Source organism: Ursus arctos, unplaced genomic scaffold (genome assembly GCF_023065955.2).
Source record: "Ursus arctos isolate Adak ecotype North America unplaced genomic scaffold, UrsArc2.0 scaffold_23, whole genome shotgun sequence".
In the NCBI taxonomy this organism is placed as follows: domain Eukaryota; kingdom Metazoa; phylum Chordata; class Mammalia; order Carnivora; family Ursidae; genus Ursus; species Ursus arctos.
The window spans coordinates 21,902,001-21,921,375 of NW_026622908.1; positions in this window are offsets into that span (position 1 = coordinate 21,902,001).

Consider the following 19,375-nt stretch of genomic DNA (forward strand, 5'->3'; position numbering starts at 1 on the left):
AGATTAGAGGGAGAAAAGGAGGACCAAGTCCATGGCTGTTTCAGAGATAAAATGCACAGGGTGGGGTGGGAGGCACTGGAAAGGTCGAAGATGATTCCAGAATTTCCTGGTTTGGGCAACTGGGTGGAAGTGATGCTGTTCATCAAGATAGGAAGGCAGGAGGAGGAGCAGGTTTGGGTGGGGAAGGTAATGAGTTCATTTCTGGGACAGGCTGAATTTGAGGTGCCTCAGGGAAAGGGAGGTGGAGATCCCCAGTAGGCAGGTGGAAGGCTGAGTTTGGAGCTCGGAATGGAAGGGCAGGGCCAGAGGCACTGATTCCAAGTCGCCAACACTATAAATGGGAGTCATTGGGTTCATTGAGGGAATGAATGCAAAGGGATAGAAGAACGAGAAGGGAATGCCGGGGACATGGAGGGCTGGGGGCGGCAGGCTGAGGAGGGGGTGGGCGTGGGAGACCAGGAGGGACTGCCCATGTAAGCAGAGTCCTTGACTTGAGCACTGGGATGCAGAGCGGCCTTAGGTAGGGCCCTTCCCATGCCTCTGCTGCCCTGATAATTTAACCGAAAGACATTATTGCTCTCAAAGGGCAAGAAGGGATTTATGGCCTTGGAATTAGTGTGCTTTGGAGCTGGAAAGAATCTCAGAGGTTTTATGGTCTGGTGGTTTTTTTGGTGTGTGTATGTGGGCAAGTATTTTTTGTTAGGTGTTTCGAGCAGACAACTCTAAAAAAAAATGCAACCTTGTTCCAAATCCTAATAGATGATAGAGTGATCCACGGAGGTGCTGTCCCTGAAGCCGGGGCTGGGTGGCTTCTCCCAAATGTCTCAGAGCGGCATACACCCATTCAGCCCCCAAGTATCTGTTGGGCGCTAAGCGTACGGCAGGCCCTGTGCCCAGCTCTGGAGATAACTGTGGACACAATAGTTTCTGCCCCTGGGGCTCATTGGTTCTCAATCTTGGCCGTACCTTAAAATCCTATGGGGAGTGTGAAAAATTCCCAATGCCCAGGCCAGGCCTCATACTGAAGAAGTCAATAGCCTTGGCAGCGGGACCAAGTTCAAGGAGCTGTAAAATCTCCAGGCGATTTCAACGTGCAGCTACGTCCGCGAACCAGCAGAGTGTAGACGTTCTAGCACCCCGAAGTATTTCCCCTGAACCCAAATGGCAGACTCTTGAGCCAATCCACGCGCCTCGATTTATCCATGAGGGTCCCGGAGGTACGTTGGCCAAGGTGGCCATGAAGGGGCTGGGCCTAGAGCCTCTGGACCCCGACTCCTCAGACGAGGAGGAGTCTTGCACACCTGTGTGGCCTCAGCCCAATCCATGCGACGGCCCTGAACCTGGCTGGTCGCCCAGCTTTGATGTGTAAGTAAAAATCTGCTGAATGATTTGCGTTGTTCTCCCTTTTCTCTGGGGCTGTCTTCTTTCTCTGTGAAAAACCAGTGGAATTCTTTGTCTAAATGGGGTATTCATTCAGAGCACACACAATGAGCCTCTTTTACTGGCAATTCAATCTCTAGTAACAGAGACTGCAGGGCCTGCCAGCAACCTCCTTGTGCAACTGGTCTGCACCAGGCTTCTGGAAATGAACCGTGGGCACTGACACCTGGAGAAACGGGCGGCCCACATTGTGTTTAGGGGGGTCCCTGAGAGCCATGGACTGCTCTGACACTGTGGGCAGAGCTCCGAGCTCATGACCAAGCCCTTTTCTCAAGGGGACCAACCGAAAGTGTGAGTCTGGTGACCACTGTCTAAGCCAGGAAGGGTAGCTGTGTGACGCTGGGTTAGTGGCGTGACTTCTCTGAGCCTTAGTTTCAGGCTGAAACATTGGGGATAGAGGATTATTGTGAGGGTCAAATGATGTGATATATGCAAAATGTGGGGCACCTACCCTCATCTGTCAAGTGCTAAATGAAGGCCCTTTTATATCTAATCCATAATCAAACCCAAAGAACTAAATGAGCAAACTAGCTGTTGTAGACTGTTATCCCTAGTTTCTAAATGAGGATCCTGAAGCCCAGAGAATGGAGGAAACGTGTCCGATGTGGCACAGTCGTGGGAGGAGCTGGACTTGGATCTCAGGCCTCCCATAGTGGAAAGGGCAATAGTGGGTTAGGGATTACTACTCTCTGGCTGTTGCTTAGAATTCAGACAGGAGGAGAGAAGAGAGTATGGGGAGTGGGGAAGGCTTTTCTTATTACTTTGGGGATTGTATTCAGAGCCACGATTTTTAAGCCAGAAGCTGCCGAGTTTCATCCTGGGAACAGAGGGAAAGGACCCAGTTTTTGCTGGGACCAACGAAGAGTGTGGCAGCCTGCAAACCCCTTTTTGCATGCTTTTGTGCATTATTTGATCTACTGGAATAAACCCGCCAGGGAGGTGTTACGGACCTTTTTTTTTTCTTTTTAAATAATAGTTTTTTATTATATTATGTTAGTCACCATACAGTACATTCCCGGTTTCCGATGTAAAGTTCGATGATTCATTAGTTGCGTATAACACCCAGTGCACCATGCAATACGTGCTCTCCTTACTACCCATCACCAGCCTATCCCATTGCCCCACGCCCCTCCCCTCTGAAGCCCACAGTTTGTTTCCCCAATTTGGAAGGGAGCATTCAGAAGCTGAGAGAAGTTCGGCCACACGCCCAAAGTCACAGAGTAAGTGCTGAAGCCAGACTTTGAACTGAAGTCAGACTTTGAACTGAAGTCTGTCCGGCCTGAGGTGCACCTGCTGTTTTGCTTTTGCTGACTGTGTCCTGTTGACTCTGAGACATGAGTTCACCCACGTATTTTCGGTTCGTTCTTTCGCTTCGTATGGATCTCGTCTCTATTTCCTAGGTCCTAAACGATCAGAGAGGCCATAGACTGTTTTCCTGGCAGCCACGTTGGAAGGAGAGTGGTGGTGATACTAATATTAATAATAATAACAATAATTATAACATGGAACACTGTGTCCCAGGTGCTCAATATGTTCCAGACGCTGTTGCAAGAACTCAGCAGACCTAATCTCGTGTAATCCTTACAACACTCCTATATGGTTGACATTTTAACTCCCCCTTTTTTGCGGATGGGAAACGGGCACAGATGAGCTCAGCAACTTGCCTAAGGTCACACAGCTAGCCACTGTGCACCTGGGATGGGAACCACGAGGTCAGTCCCAGAAGCTACTTGGCAGAACTTGCTGGAGGCAGATGTGGTGGTCTTTGTGCCTCGTGACCTGGCTTCCGATTGGCGGCTGCCACTAGAGGTGTTCCAGGGGAACGTTCCCTGGGAAGTGATTCTCTTCTCACTTAGTTTGAGGAAAGGGTCGTTCCTGGTATGTGGAGTTTCTGAGTGACGTTGAGAGGACTCTTACTCTTTCTGCCTGTAGGTTTCCATGTACTTGGTCTTCATTTCACTTGGCCCTATATGCTCACTAAGGTGGGCTCTCAGGCCCACCACGTCCTCCGCTGACCTCCATTAAGAAGGAGGGGGGCTCCCTTTGCAGGAGGTCGGTCTCCTGTGCCTTCTTGCCTTGTTCTCAGGCCACACCCTCCTCTGTAGGCTGCCTCTCTGTCTCCAGACCTTAGGTCCAGGAGCCGGACCCAAATCCTTTCTTGGATGTGGCTGGAGAACCTTCGTGGGTCTCATGCCACCCAGGGCCACCAGCCCAGCTCTGGCCCTGTGGAACCGGCCACGGTGGGTGCTGGGTCATATCTATAACTCTGCACCTGGGGCTGATACTTCAGGGAAGGGAGAGTCTGGTTCCTCCGCAAAGGGCTTTAATTCAGTCCCCTCGCTTTCAAGAGGGTGCAAATACAGCGGCATTCTGTACTTATATTCTACCCTTTGTACTCTGTACTCAAAGATGCAAAAGATAAAAGAAAACCAAACCTAAACTTTGCCTTACTACTAATAATATGAGCATCGGTGATCCATTGAGCACCTATGATGAACCCAACATTTCACAAGCCTCACCCCATTTTAATCCTCTTAATGTTTTTGAGGGGAAGGCCTTGGTTATCCCCTTTTTATGGTTGAACAAACCGAGTGTGGAGAGATGATTTGCTCCAAGCCACGCGATAAGAAGTGGCCGAGCTGGGATCTCAGTCCAGGTCAGTCTGACATCAAAGCTCTTTACTGGCTTCCTCTTTCCTCCTTACCCATCCTCCCTCCGCCCCGCAGTCCCAAGTGTCGCACGGATGGGCGCGAACTTGGACGATCTGGGTGACAAGAGGAGCTATTCGAGTTGCTGTTTGCTCTCCGCCCACGCTGTGGTTTCTTCAATCTGGGACCGGGGTGGGGGGGAACCTCATACAGTGTGTCTGGGGCAGAGTATCAGTAAGTCACTTGTCTTTCTCAGCTGGATGGGAACAACTCTGTCATGTGTGACTAGACTCGTGCATGCGCGGGTTCCGCCCTTACTTGCTCCTCCTGACAGGTCTCTGGTCCTGTGCCTGAGTTTGATTCATTTCCAGTGAAAAACAACCCCGACCTGAAGATAAAAATTCACTCAAGATTAGAGGGTGAGATAATGTGGAGCTTGCAATGGGTTCGTTTTCACTGGTGACTTATTGCACCCAAGAGTTCTCATGTGCCCGAAGGGAGTCCGGATTTGGGGAGGTGTGCGGACCAAGCTGGCAAAGCAGCTGAGTTCTGCAGGAGAGCCTCGGCCTTCCGACTGCAAATGCTTAGGAGCCCCGACCCTGAGCCGGGAGCAGAGAGTGGACTGCCACTGCGGGCACGGGCTAGTGAGCAGGCATTTTCCATGTTGGTGGCACCTAACTTTCTGAGATACCTTTCTCAGGTTTGTCTGGGTCTTGATTCCCCAAACGGAGGAGCTAGATGCCTGCTTTCTCGGTGCCCCTGAGCACTGAGTAGGGAGTCATGACTTAGGTTTCTTCAAACCCCGCCCCCCTGCCAATCCCCCAAACGGACTTTGATCTTGAGGAAGGGGGTGCTGCGGGGGACCCATTTTCAGGGTCAGCAATGGTTGGCATTCTGGCGAGTCAGCATGTGGCCCAGGCAGGTGGTGGCAGCAGGGATGTCAAGGTGGTGGCGTTTGAGTGGTATTCTTAGCGTTCTTGGTGGCACAGCTTCCACGTCTGACTCTCTGACCCTCCAGGAGATTTGCGAGTCACCCCTAAATCCTTTACATTTGTGGAATTTGCTTAATGGCACGGGATATGGTCTCTTTTCATGTGTGTTTCATGGATGCTTGGATATTTATTCTGCTGCTGGGGGGGGGCGTGTCCCCTAAATGTTGATTGGATTCTGTTGGTTGCTGGTGTTGGTGAGTTCTTCTGTGTTCTTGTTGATACTCTGTCTAGTCGTTCTATCAGTTACTGAGAGCGGGTGTTGAAGGCTCCACCTGCGATTCTGGATTTACCTAGTTTTCCTTTCAAGGTCTAGTGATAATTTTGCTTCACAGATTTTGCAGCTCTTCTGTTTGGTGCATACCCTGTCAGGATTCTTTTTTTTTTTTTTTTTTAAAGATTTTATTTATTTATTCAACAGAGATAGAGACAGCCAGCGAGAGAGGGAACACAAGCAGGGGGAGTGGGAGAGGAAGAAGCAGGCTCAAAGCGGAAGAGCCTGATGTGGGGCTCGATCCCAGAACGCCCAGAACGCTGGGATCACGCCCTGAGCCGAAGGCAGACGCTTAACCACTGTGCCACCCAGGTGCCCCGACCCTGTCAGGATTCTTGTGCACTGATGGTTTTAAAAGCATTATGTAATGTCATTCTCTGCCTCCAGTAATTTTCTTTGCTCTGAAATTTACTTTATCAGATATTAAGATAGCCAACTGCTTTCTTTTGACTAAAGTTGGCATGACATAGCTTCTACCATCCTTTTAACTTTCAATCTACCTATATCATTACGTTGAAGTGAGATACCATATAATTGAGCCATGTTTTTATTTTTTTATTTTTTTATTTATTTTTTTTTTTTTTAAAGATTTTATTTGTTTATTTTGACAGAGAGAGACAGCCAGCGAGAGAGGGAACACAAGCAGGGGGAGTGGGAGAGGAAGAAGCAGGCTCCCAGCGGAGGAGCCCGATGTGGGACTCGATCCTGGAACGCCAGGATCACACCCTGAGCCGAAGGCAGCCGCCTAACGACTGCGCTACCCAGGCGCCCCTGAGCCATGTTTTTAAATCTACTCTGACAATCTTTCTCGTGTAATCTTGCCTGAGAATCTCTTGATTTCTCATTTTTTTTCCTGAAGGATATTTCTGCTGGATGCTGAGTTGATAGGGTGGTATTTTTTTGTTTTGTTTTGTTTTGTTTTTCTCCAGCATTTGAATATTTTGCACCAACTCCCTTCTGGCTTTCACAGTTTCTGATGAGAAATACTATAAATTAAGTGGTTTTTCCTTTGTAGGTAAGGTGTTGTTTCTCTTTAGCTGCTTTAAAGATGCTTTTATTCGCCTTTTGTTTTCAGAAGTTTGACCATGATGTGTCCTGGAATGGATTTTTTCCCCCATTTATCCTGTTTGGGGCTTGCCACTCAGCTCTTTGAATCTCAGGTTTTGTCTTTTGCCAAATTTGGGAAGTTTCAGCCGTTAGTTCTTTGAATGCTTTTCCAGCCCTTCCCTTTTTCCTCTCCCTCTGGAACTCAGCTGACATGAATGTTAGGTGTTTCATCCCACAGGCCTTTGAGGCTCTGTTGATGTTTTCATTCTGGTCTGTTTTCTTTCTGTTGTTTGCACTGGGTTATTTCTACCTGATTCTTTTCTTTGTGCCCTCCATTCCACTGCTGAGCCCATCCATTGAGTTTTTAAAATTTTAGTCATTTTATTTTTCGGTTCTAAAATTCCATTTGGCTGTCTTTTATATTTTCCATTTAGTCACCAAATGTTCTAGTTCTTTGATGAAACTGTCTATTTTTTTTTCCGGTTATTTCAAGCATGTTCATAATTGTGTGTTGAAGCATTCATACTATATCTGCTCGAAAATCCTCGTTGGGTGATTCTAACATTTCTGTCATCTTGGGGTTGGTCTCTATTGATTGCCTCTTCTACATTCAAGTTGAAATGTTCTTGGTGTGAGGAGTTATTTTCTATTAAAACTGGACATTTTGGTTATTATGGTAGGAGACTCTGAAGCTTGTTTACCCTTTCTGCTTCAGCCGACTATTTTTTGCACTTCTCTGGCAGAGGAAGGCGGAGGTCCTGGCCGTTACCGCGAGGTGAGGTTAGAAATGCAGATTCCCCACTTGGCCACTGTTGACACCTGAGTTGGGGAGTGATTCCTCATTCCTAGGGTGGAGGTGGGAGTTCTGGTTCCCCACTAGGCCTTCACTGATACCTGCTCTGGCTGGGAGGGGTAGGAATGCCTTGTTTCTGCTCACACGTGTCTTTCACTGGACATTACAGTAAAGGGAGGGGGCCTCATTGCCTCTGGGTGGTGATGAAGTCCTCCCTCACCCTCCTCTAACACCAGAGGGAGAGAACAGAGCACCTCCATACTTCTTGGTGGGGGTGGAAGAGTAGACTCCCCATGAGGGCACCACAGACCTCATGGTGGGGCAGATGTTGTTACCCCTGATGGGGAGGAAGTTTCCAGCTCTTTACTTGGCCTTCTCTGACACCACACTGGCAGGACGGTTGGGGAGCCTCATCACAGTCTGCAGGAGTGGAATTTAGGTTCTTCACTCTGCCTTCACTCCGCTGGCCTGGATGAGGGGAGGCACATTTGTCTTCCGTGATGTTTGTCTGGAGTAGAGCGGTTATTGTCTGAGAGTCTTTCTACCCTTTCCTGGCTAGAGAGAGGAGGCTTTTGTTGGGGCTTTTTCCATGTCTGGGTTCATTGGCATTTCTGGGCTACAGGTTTCTTCAGCTCCCAGTCTGGGATATATGGAAACCCGGAAAACTCACCTCCATGTCATTCCTTGGGTCCCAAGTACCTTACCTGTCTGCCTTCCTCTTTCAGAAGGCACCTTTCAGAATTTTCTTTGATTGTTTTATACCTCATGTCTATGGTTTTTAGTTGTACTTGGTGGGAGGAAGAGAAAGAAGTATGTGTGCTCCATCTTCCCAGAAACCAAAATCCCAGCATCCTTTAATGAATAGCCTTCCTGCTGAAACTGGCCACAGTGGGCTCTGTTGTTTGCAGTGAAGAACCCTGACTGTCCCTTTGAGAAAGACAGGGCCACAGAAGAGCTGTCCCCTGAAGTGGGAATTCCAGTGTTGTCAACAGGTTTCCAGAATTGGCAGCGCCCTGTTTTTGTATGAGTGGTTTTCTTCTGTTTTCTCCAAACTGCACAGCTTGTCTCCTGAACACAAAAAAAACTTTTTCCATTACTTTTTTTTTTCAAATTTAATTTTTTAGTAACCTCTAACCCAACATGGGGCTTGAACTCATGACCCTGAGATCAAGAGTCATATGTTCTTCTGACCAGGTGCTCACATTACTTTCTTTTATTAAAAAAAAATTGTTCTTTGTAAAAAACTTAGAAAATATGGATAAATAAAACAGAGAGCATCTCATACCAGAATAGTTACTGCTCATATTTATTTACCATATATGTAAAATAAAAATGTGATTGTGCTGCGCTTTTCACTGACTAACCTGCTTTTTCACTTAACCAGATGTCCTAATATTTTTCTACCCCAATAAATATAGTTTAGATCATTTTTTAGATCATCGTTTTTAATGGTTATATAATGTTCCATTACAAAAGCACAGTTATTTACTTATCTGTTTCCTACTGTTTCCAATTTTTTCCCACTGTAAACAATTCTGCATGGAACATCTTTGTAGATAATCATTGTGTACTTGTCTGGTTATCTTAAAATAATCCCCTAGAAATGGAATTGCTGGGCTGTAAGGGACACACATTTTTTAAAAAGAGCTTCTGATACATATCTTTACTTACCCTTCCCTTCTTGCTTCTAGTCATAGTACCATTGCTTGGTTCTCCTTCTGCTTGGGTTTTCTCATTCACAGAGCACTGTGGGCATCTCCCCTTCAGCCTCCCCTCTACTTCTTTCTGCCCACTAGTGCTAGCTTGTGGCAGGATGATATGTGACAAATTAATGCACATGTGACACCTTCCATGTTCCACTTGCTTATATTCCGAGGATCTTTTACCATTCAAGGCGTGGTGGAATTTGCAAACTGAGGTGGCAAACAGTTTTAAGTTCAAGTTCTGAGGGTTCAGATGGAAGATTCCAGAAGTAGATGTGATCAGCCATTTCCTTCCTTCACCACTGACCTCTGGTCCTCAGGGGAGAAGAAAAGTAGAGATGAAGTAAGATGGTGAAATGTGATTATAAGTGGCCCTATCTCATGTCTCCCTCCACCCCACAAAATGAATCTTGGCCAGGGGGCATGATAAAATCTACCTTTAAGTCAAGAGGACCTGTTTCAGGCTTCCCAGGGTATAGTCTGGGGAGTCATCAAGCTGCAGGTCAGTTCTGTATTTGTCATGGAAAGGCTACCCTAGAACAGAGATGGTAGTATGGTGTGTCTTCTGGGGAGAGAGTGTAGGGACAGCCTTCCCATTTTCCCAAGACCTCAGAGCACTGAGGGCCAGACATCTGAGTGTCTCTGTGGCATCAAGTTGGGATACAGAGGAAGAGGAAAGAGAAGAGGAAGTAGGAGAGGGAGGGGAGGGGCAGGGAGGAAACAGAAGGGGAAAGAAGAGAGAGACAATGAGAAACGAGAGCTGGGAGGCCAACAAGTGCTCCTTGGTGAGTGTTGTGGACCCCATGACAGAGGCAGAAGGGTGGGTCATGCTTGTAGGCGTCTGATGAGGGCATGGTTGCTTCTCAGAGAATTTGCTGGCATGGGCCACAAATAAGGACCAGATGAGGTGAGTTACATTTGAAGCCATAGACCAGCATGGGGCCAAGACAGGTGCAGACAGTGTGGTAACTGATTTCTTACCACATATGTAAGGTGACATTCCCATAACACACACCCACAACGCCTATATACACACAATACACATTGAATCAAAATGGTGATTGAAAACCACCCTTTTTCACTGAGTTTACTTGAAAGTAACTAGATTAGTTATTCTACATTGGCCGGGATGGGAATCCCAGGCAGAAAGTATACTGTTTAAGAAAAAGTGGTGGTAGGGGGAAGAAAGGAATTTTTGCAGTCCTGAGTTCACATTGATTGAAAATCCTTACCAAGTCAACTTCTCTAAACTACCGTGAGGAAATATGTTTTCCAGATTTAAACCTTTGCATATTCCCAAACAAAATCTTTTGTTTATTTCTATGTTACCTATGCACAGTGGTTATCGACTTTTTAAAAATCCCATTTTGTTCAAACAAAAATTTTCATGGATGGCTAATATCATGTAAATAAATAAAAATCAGTTGGTGTGGTGGGGAGAGTGCCTCTCCTCAATCATCTGAAGTTCATAAAGCGGCGTTATGGAACCCTTACGACTCAACAGATACAAGGCTGCCATGTATGGTTATGCAGTGCACACACTACACAACAGTGTTGGTCAAGGCACCCTGTGAGAGCTGAAATCTAGCTTGTGTTCCACTCATTAAGACTCAGGCTCTTGCACAGGGCTGTACCTACCTGGGGATAGGGTTGCCTTTTTCTATGTGCAGAGTATAGTTTGCTTATAAGCCATGTGTCTACAGAGCAGCATGTACCCAGAGGAGAGTTCTTCTCAAATTCGTCAATCCAGGTGGGGTACCTTTGTACACAGCCCACATAAAGGCAGGTAATGGTCCTGCATGAGCAGACTTTGAAACAACAGTAAGTGTTTGCTGGTACATAGAATTTGGCTTTCTATTTTGAGTTCCCAGTTTGCTGATAAATTTCAAAACAAGTTCAGTACATTTCCTTGTCCCAGACTTAGAACATTACTGCTCAAGTGTGGGCGAGGGGCCAACAGCCTTTGGAAGAGCAGTGACTGATACTGTCATTAAACTATGGAGAAATGTGCCAGGTAAGACTTTCTCTGGGTAGAATCTCTTGTTGTGATTTTTTTTTTTTTAATTTGGTAACTGTGAAAATCAGAACCGGGAGACCAACTGATCACTTTAGTGAAACATTCTATTTTACAATCAGGGAATGATGATCCTGAGAAATTATGGCTTATGTTCAAGGTTACAAGATTCTAGTTGGTAGAGCAAGGACCCAAATCTAAAGATTCCTGGCTATGGTCCCAGGACTTTTCAGTTAGCCGTGTGATGACAGAAACCATGTAGCCAAAGAAATGATGGGATCTTCCTCTGTGACCCCCGTCTTCAAAGATAGATATTTACGTCTTGGAGATGTGCTAGGCATGGTCTTTCTTGAGGGAAGAGAGTGCCTTGCTCCACGCGGGGAGCCCTAGCAATGTGCCATCATGTGATGTCGTTGAAATGGGCTCTCTATATCAATGGCTCTCTCCGCGCAAAACTCCTCCTTAGTCTGCCTTGGTGCTGAATCAGCCATGGGAGTCATGCCTACTTCCTGGGCTGCAAGATGGGTGCCCACAACAACAACAATAATAATAACAACACTAATGATGGCAAGCACCATCATCATCTTGTTTGGTCCAGGCAGAGCACCTTTGATCTGGAGATTTCTAAGGATGTTGCCAACATGATCCAGCAGCTAGTGTCATTATCCCTTTTTTACAGACGGAAAATGAGGCACAAGACATTTAAGCTAGAGGCTCAAGGTCACGCGGGGCATCATTAGTGGAGGCATGTGAAGAACTCAAGTTGTTAGCTCTGAAATAAAATCTCTGGGCACTTAACAGGCTTTTGGTTGGCAACGGCTGCTCTTTATGAGGACTGTCTATTTTTATAAACCATGCCATAAAAGTGAGTACCGATCATTAGATTTCATTTCAAGTATGTCTTTCACAATCTTAAATGCCGTGAGCATGTGGCAGAGGTTCCCCTTGCTCCAAACAGCCTGCTCTATGCATCGTCCTCTGTCATACCCAGTGGATCCCCTGTGATCCAGGAAGACGAACCTTCTCTGCCAAGATGCAAAGCCGGCATTAGATGACAGAAGGAACACTGGTCAAAGTCTCAGGGGGCCTCAGCCTGTTGTTTTCCCCCAGCTTTATTGAGGTATAATTGACAGAGTTGTATATATTTCAAGGGCACAACATGATGATTTGACACAACTTATTCTTTGTGAAATAGTTTCCACAATTCTTTTAATTAACACGTTGATCACAGATCTTTCTTTCTTTCTTTCTTTCTTTCTTTCTTTCTTTCTTTTTTCCTTTCCTTTCCTTTCCTTTCCTTTCCTTTCCTTTCCTTTCCTTTCCTTTCCGTGTGTAGTGAGAATGCTTAAGTTCTCCTCCCTTAGCAAATTTTAAATACCCAGCACAGTATTATTAACTATGATCGCCATGTTGTACATCAGATCCCCAGAGATTATTTGTCTTGTAACTGAAGCCTTATACCCTTTGACCAGCTTCTTCTGGTCTCCTTAACCTCCCCGCCCCTGATAACCACCATTCTGCTCTGATTCTGTGAGTTTGCCTTTTCTTTTCCTTTTTTTAAAGATTCTCTATATAAGTGAGATTATTCAGTTTTTTTCTCTGGCTAATTTCACTCAGCATGTCTTCTAGGTTCACCCATGTGGTTGCAAATGGCAGGATTTCTTTTTTTCTCGTGGCTGAATAATATTGCAATATATATATAGATCACATTTTCTTCATCCATTGGCAGTTATTTAGCTGGTTTCTGTATCTTTGCTCTTGTGGATAATGCTGCAGTGAACATGGGAGTGCAGATAACTCTTCAAGAAACTGATATTATCTCCTTTGAATATATACCTGGAAGTGGGATTGCTGGGTTATGGTAATTCTATTTTAATTTTTTGAGGACTCTCCATACTGTTTTCCATAATGGCTATACCCATTTATATCACCATCAGTAGTGTACAAGGGTTCCCCTTTTCCCCACACATTATTACCAGCATTTAATATCTGTTGCTTTTTTGATAAAAGCTATCCTAACAGGTCTTTTGCCTATTTTAAAACCAGAGGGTTTTTTTTTCTATTGAATGGGAGGTGTTCCTTATATATTTTGGATATAGCCCCTTTATTAGATACATGGTTTGCAAATATTTTCTGCCATTCCAGAGGTTGTCTTTTCATTCGTTGTTTCCTTTGCCTTGCAGAAACTTAATTTGATGTAGTCCCATTTATTTATTTTGCTTTTGTTGCCTGAGCTTTTGGTGTCATATCCAAGAAATCATTGCTAAGTCTTATGATGTCAGGTCTTACATTTAATTCTTTAATTTATTTTGAGCTATTTTTGTGAGTGGTATAAAATAAGGGTCCAGTTTCATTCTTCTGAATGTGGATAGTTTTCCTAACACCATCTTTTAAAAAGAAAGAATTCTTTCCCCATTGTATATTGTTGGTGTCCTGGTGAAAGATAATTGACTATGTGTGGGTTTATATATAGGCTCTCTATTCTGTTCCTCTGGTCTATGTGTCTGATTTTTGGCCAGTACTATACTGTTTTGATTACTATAGCTTTGTAATATAGTTCGAAATCATGAGGGGATGCCTCCAGCTTCGTTTTTCTTTCTCAAGATTGCTTTGGCTATTTGGTGTCTTTGGTAGTTCCATACAAATTTTAGAATGGTTTTTTCTATTTCTGTGAAAAACGTCAATGGAATTTTGATAAGGATTGAATCTGTAGATTGCGTAGGGTGGTATGGACATTCAACAATTAATTCTTCCAATTCATGAATATGTGATATCTTTCCATTTATTTGTGCCTTTCTCAATTTCTTTCATCAGTGTTTTATAGTTTTCAGTGTACAGATCTTTCACCTCCTTGGTTAAATTTATTCCTAAGTATTTTATTGTTTTTGGTGCTATTGTAAATGGGATTGTTTTCCTAATTTTTCTTTCTGATAGTGTGTTGTCAGTGTATAGAAATGCAACTGATTTTGGTATATTAATTCAGTATCCTGCAACTTCACTGAATTTGTGTATTAGTTCTAACAGTATTTGGATAAAGTCTTCAGGATTTTCTATATGTAAGATCATGCCACCTGCAAACAGAGCCAATTTCAGTGCTTCCTTTCTGACTGGATAGCTTTCATTTGTTTTTCTTGCCTACTTGCTCTGCCTAGGATTTCTAGTACTATGTTGAATAGAACTGGCAAAAGTAGACGTTCTTATTTTGTTCCTGATCTTAGAGGAAAAGATTTCAGCTTTTCACTGTTGAGTATGATGTTAGCTATGGGCTTTCATATGTGGCCTTTATTATACTGAAGTATATTTCTTCTAGATCTAATTTCTTGAGGGTCCGTATCGTGAAAGAATTGTTGAATTCTGTTAAATGTTTTTTCAGCTTCCATTGAGGTGATGATAGGATGTTTATCCTCATTCTGTTAATGTGGTGTATCATATTTATTGATTTGCATTTGTTGACTCATCCTTGCCTCCCAGGGGTGTATCCAACTTGATAATGGTGTATGATCCTTTTAATGTGTTGTTGAATTCTGTTTGCTAGCGTTTTGTTCAGGATTTTTGCATCTATATTCATCAGGGATATTGGACTATAATTTTCTATTCTTGTAGTGTTATTGTCTGGCTTTGGTATCAGGGTGATGGTGGCCTCAAGAAAGTGAGTTTGAAAGTGTTTGGGAAAAGGTTGAAAAAGATTGGTATTAATTCTTTAAGTGTTTGGTAGAATTCACCATTAAATCCAGTCCTGGGCTTTTGTTTTTTGGGGAGGGGTTTTTGATTACTGAGTCAATCTCCTTCTTCAGTATTGGTCTGTTCAGATTTTCTATTTCTTTGTGATTCAGATTTGGGAGGTTGCATGTTTCCAGGAATTTACCCACTTCTTCTAGGTTATGCAATTTGTTGGCCTATTATTGTTCATAGTAGTCTTTAATGATTCTTAGTATTTATATGGTAACTGTTGTTACATTTCCTCTTTCATTTCTGATTTTATTTATTAGAGTCTTCTCTCTTTTTTCTTATTTAGTCTAGCTGCAGGTTTGTCAATTTTGTTTATCTTTAAAAAAACCCCAGTTCTTAGTTTTTCTATTATTTTTCTGGTCTACTGCATTGATTTCTGCTCTGCTCTTTTTAAATTTCCTTCCTTTTGTTGACTTGGTTTGTCCTTCTTTTTCTTGCTCCTTGAAGTACAAAGTTAGGTTGTTTATTTGAGATCTTTTTTCTTAATGTAGGCATTTACTGCTATAAACTTGCCTCTTACAGCTGATTTTGCTGTATCCTATACAATTCGATATGCTGTGTTTCCATTTGTCTCGAGATATTTCTCGATTTCTCTTTTGGTTTGTTTTTTGACCCATTGTTCAGGAGTGTGTTGTTGAATTTCCACATGTTTGTGAATTTTCGAGTTCCCCTGCTGTTGCTAATTTCTAGTTTCATATCATTGTGGTTGGAAAAAATAGCTGTGTGATTTTAATGTTCTTAAATTTGTTAAGACCTATTTTGTGACCTAATATATAATCCATCCTGGAGAATGTTCCATGTGTGCCTGAGCAGAATTTGTATTCTGTGGCTGTTGGATAAAATGTTTTGTACATGTCTGATAGGTACATTTTGTTCTAATGTATAGTTCAAGTCCAATGTTTCATTATTGATTTTCTGTCTGGATGATGTATCCGTTGTTGAAAGTGAAGTGTTGAAGTTCTTCTTACTATTATTGTATTGTTTAAATCTGTTAGTATTTATTTATGTAGGTAAACTGATATTGGGTGCGTTTATGTTTACAATTGTTATATCCTCTTGATGAATTGACCCTGTAAACATTATGAAATGAACTTCTTTGCCTCTTGTTGCAGTTCTTGACTTAAAGTCTGTTTGACTAATATAATTATAGCTACTCTGCTCTCTCTTGGTTTCCATTTGTATGAGTATCTTTTTCCCATTCTTTCCCTTTGTGCCTATGTATGCTTTTAAAGCTAACATGAATCTTTTGTAGGCAACATGTAGTTGGAGCTTGTATGTATGTTCAGCCACTCTATGCCCTTTCATTGGAGAGTTTAACCCATTTAGATCGAAAGTAATTATTGATAGATAAGGATTTACTAATTCCATTTTATTGTTTTCTGGCTGTTTTTTGGTTCTTTTGTTCCTTTCTTCTTCTTTTGTGTCTTCCTTTATGAATTGATGATTTTCGGTAGTGGTATGCTTTGATTCTGTTCTCTTTATCTTTTATGTATCTATTACAGGTTTTGCTTTCTGATTACGAGGACACTTACATAAAACATCTTATAATTATAACAGTCTATTCTAGGCTGATAACAACTTCAATTGCCTACAAAAACTCTACCCTTCTACTCTTCCGTCGTATTTTATTTTTGATATCATGATTTACATATCGTATACCCATTCACCAATTATTGTAGCTATAGTTATTTTTAATGCTTTTGTCATTTAACCTTTTATACTAGAGTTTAGTGATATACACATCACCATATTACAGTATTAGAGTTTTCTTTTTTTTTTTTTAAAGATTTTATTTATTTATTCGACAGAGATAGAGACAGCCAGCAAGAGAGGGAACACAAGCAGGGGGAGCGGGAGAGGAAGAAGCAGGCTCATAGCGGAGGAGCCTGATGTGGGGCTCGATCCCGTAACGCCGGGATCACGCCCTGAGCCAAAGGCAGGCGCTTAACCGCTGTGCCACCCAGGCGCCCCAGTATTAGAGTTTTCTGAATTGACTATATACTTACCTTTACCAATGGGCCTTATGTCTTCATGTAACTAATTGGCACACTTTCATTTCAGCCTGAAGAACTTGTAAGCATTAAGAACTTGCAGCATTTCTTGTAAGGCAGGTCCAACCATGAACCACCTCTGCTTCTGTTTGTTTGGGAAAGTCTTTATCTCTCCTTTATTTCTGAATGACAGCTTTGCCAGGTAATGTGTTCTTGGTTGGCAGTTTTTTTTCTTCAGTGCTTTAAATATATCAACCTGCTCTCTCCTGACCTGCGAAGTAACTGCTCAGAAGTCTACCGATAGTCTTATGGAGGTTCCCTCGGTTGTGAGGAATTTTTTCTTTCTTTTTTCTGCCTTAAAAATTCTGTTTTTGATTTTAGACAGTTACACTAAAATGTATCTTGGAGAAGTTCTTTTTGGGTTAGATCTTTTGGGGGACCTATGAGCATCATGAACTTGGATATCTAAATTTCTCCTCAGATTTGGAAATTTCTTAGCCATCATTTCTTTAAATAAGTGTACCATCTTCTTCTTTCTTTTCCATCTGGGACTCCAATAATGCATGGGTTGTTTTGTTTGATGGCATCCCATTAACTCACGTAAGCTTTCTTTACTCTTTTTCATTCTTTTATCTTTGTTCTTCTCTGACTGGGTAGGTGAAAATGACCTGTCTTTGTCTTCACAGATTCTTTCTTTTGCTTGATCAAGTCTGCTGGTGATGCTCTCTATAGCATCTTTCATTTCATTCATTGTATTGTTCGCTCCAGAATTTTTCTTCTTGGTTCTTTTTTATGATTTGTATCCCTCTGTTAAACTTTCTGTTTTGTTTGTGTATTGTTTTCCTGATTTCACTGAATTGTCTTTCTGTGTCTTCTTGTAGCTCACCGAGCTTTCTTAAAGCAATGACTTTGAATTATTTATTGCACAAAGCACAGATCTCCATTTCTTTGGGGCTGGTTACTGGAAAATTCTTGTATTCCTTTGGTGGTGTCATGTTTCCTTGAGTTTTCATGTTCCTTGAAATCTTACATTACTGTCTTCACATTTGAAGAAGCCTCCTCCAGGCTTTACTGACTAGCTTTGGGAGAGTAGTACCTTCTCTCAGCCCTGTTAGGGATTCTTTGACTTTCTCAGATCTTTTCTATGGATTCACCTGCTTTACACTTCTTGCATCCTCTTGGTGGTGCAAGAAGTGTATGCCTTGGTGCAATGGTATGCCTTCTTTCCATTCTGCAAAGACAGGCATAGCACTGGGGGCTTCCCATTTGCTTCCCCCAGGGCAGTGCTGAATCTCAACGTTCTCCCACTCCTTTAGAGTTGGGCTGACTTTCCCTGCATGCTCATTAGCTGTCTACAAAGGCATGCACTTGCTGCCTTCAGGAGTGTGCACAGGAAGCCAGCCACGGGGTCGGGTATGTGTAGGTGTGGTGTGCAGAACACTGGGGGTGCCTCTGGGACAGTTGGAGGGATCTGCAGATAAGACATTCCCAGCATCTTGTTGTGAAGCTTCTTGATGGAGTCTGCAAAGTGATTAGTAGAAGCCGCATTCAGGGGACTTCAGTCTGAACCACAGCTCTGCCTTTACTGCCTGTGCCACCTTGGAGAAGGGACTGGAATTCTCTGGGCCTCCGTCCCATCTTCAATTGTACCGGGAAGGATTCGCATTAAATCACTGATGCTACATTTTAAAAATGAATTCATGGTTGTGTGTCAGTTCTTTCTATTACATTTTTCTCCTCCAAACTTCTGAGGTCTCCGAGAATCTGCCTTCTCCCAACATTGAGCCTTCAGAGGGCTTTACATCATCTTTGTTGCTATGCTATCTTTTCTCAAAAGGTTTCACATTTTGAAAAGCAACATGGATTCAGAGTATAGTGAAGGAAATAGCCACCACTCTGCGTATTTCAATAAGAAAATAATTCAGTTCAGGGAATTGCGAGCTTATAGTATGTTGCAAGGGCTAGAGAAGTGGAAATCTGAAGAGATCCACTGGGTAGCACTATTTCAAAGTGATCCCACTGTCGTTGTGATCCAGGGATTAGGAGGCCGCTGCCCTGGCTGCTTTCACCACAAGGGCCTCAGGCACCCAGGAAGCTTGTGACTGAACTCTGGGATGAGGAGTCCAGTGACTGAAATGTCTCTGAACACTCATGTGTCTGCTATAATGTTATAGCGCTTCACACAAGGACATTATTGGGGGAAACGAATTTATTTCTAGAACCATGCTTCCAAAGGTGGCTGGGAAATGTTGATTTCTTCCTTTTCTAGCTCTTGAATTATAGGGAGTAGGAAATTGATGCCGACAGTCTTACTCAGCACAAACACTTGTTGAGATCTTGTCTTACATGGTGCATTAGTCAGGATAGGCTCGGCTATGCTGCAGTAATAAATAGCCCAAAAATGCCAGTGATTGCAAACACTAAACATGGATTCTTACTCACCAAACAGTGTTGCAGGCTGGTTGCCTTCCTCCTACGTGCATCATCTAGAACAAAAGACCTTCAAGGCAGGAGAAGGGAGAAGTAGAGGAGGCACATCAGCCATTAGCTGCTTCAGCTCAGGAGTGGCACACGTCCCTTACGCCCCAGTCTGTGGCCAGAGCTCGCCATATTGCCCCAACATAAGCTGGAAGGTAGGCTAGAAAATTAGGGGGAGCATGTGAAATATTTGGTGCACACTTACTATCAGTCATGGAAAAAAGAGGAGGTGCTTAGGGTCTAAGTTGGGGTGAGCCTGTCTCTTCATC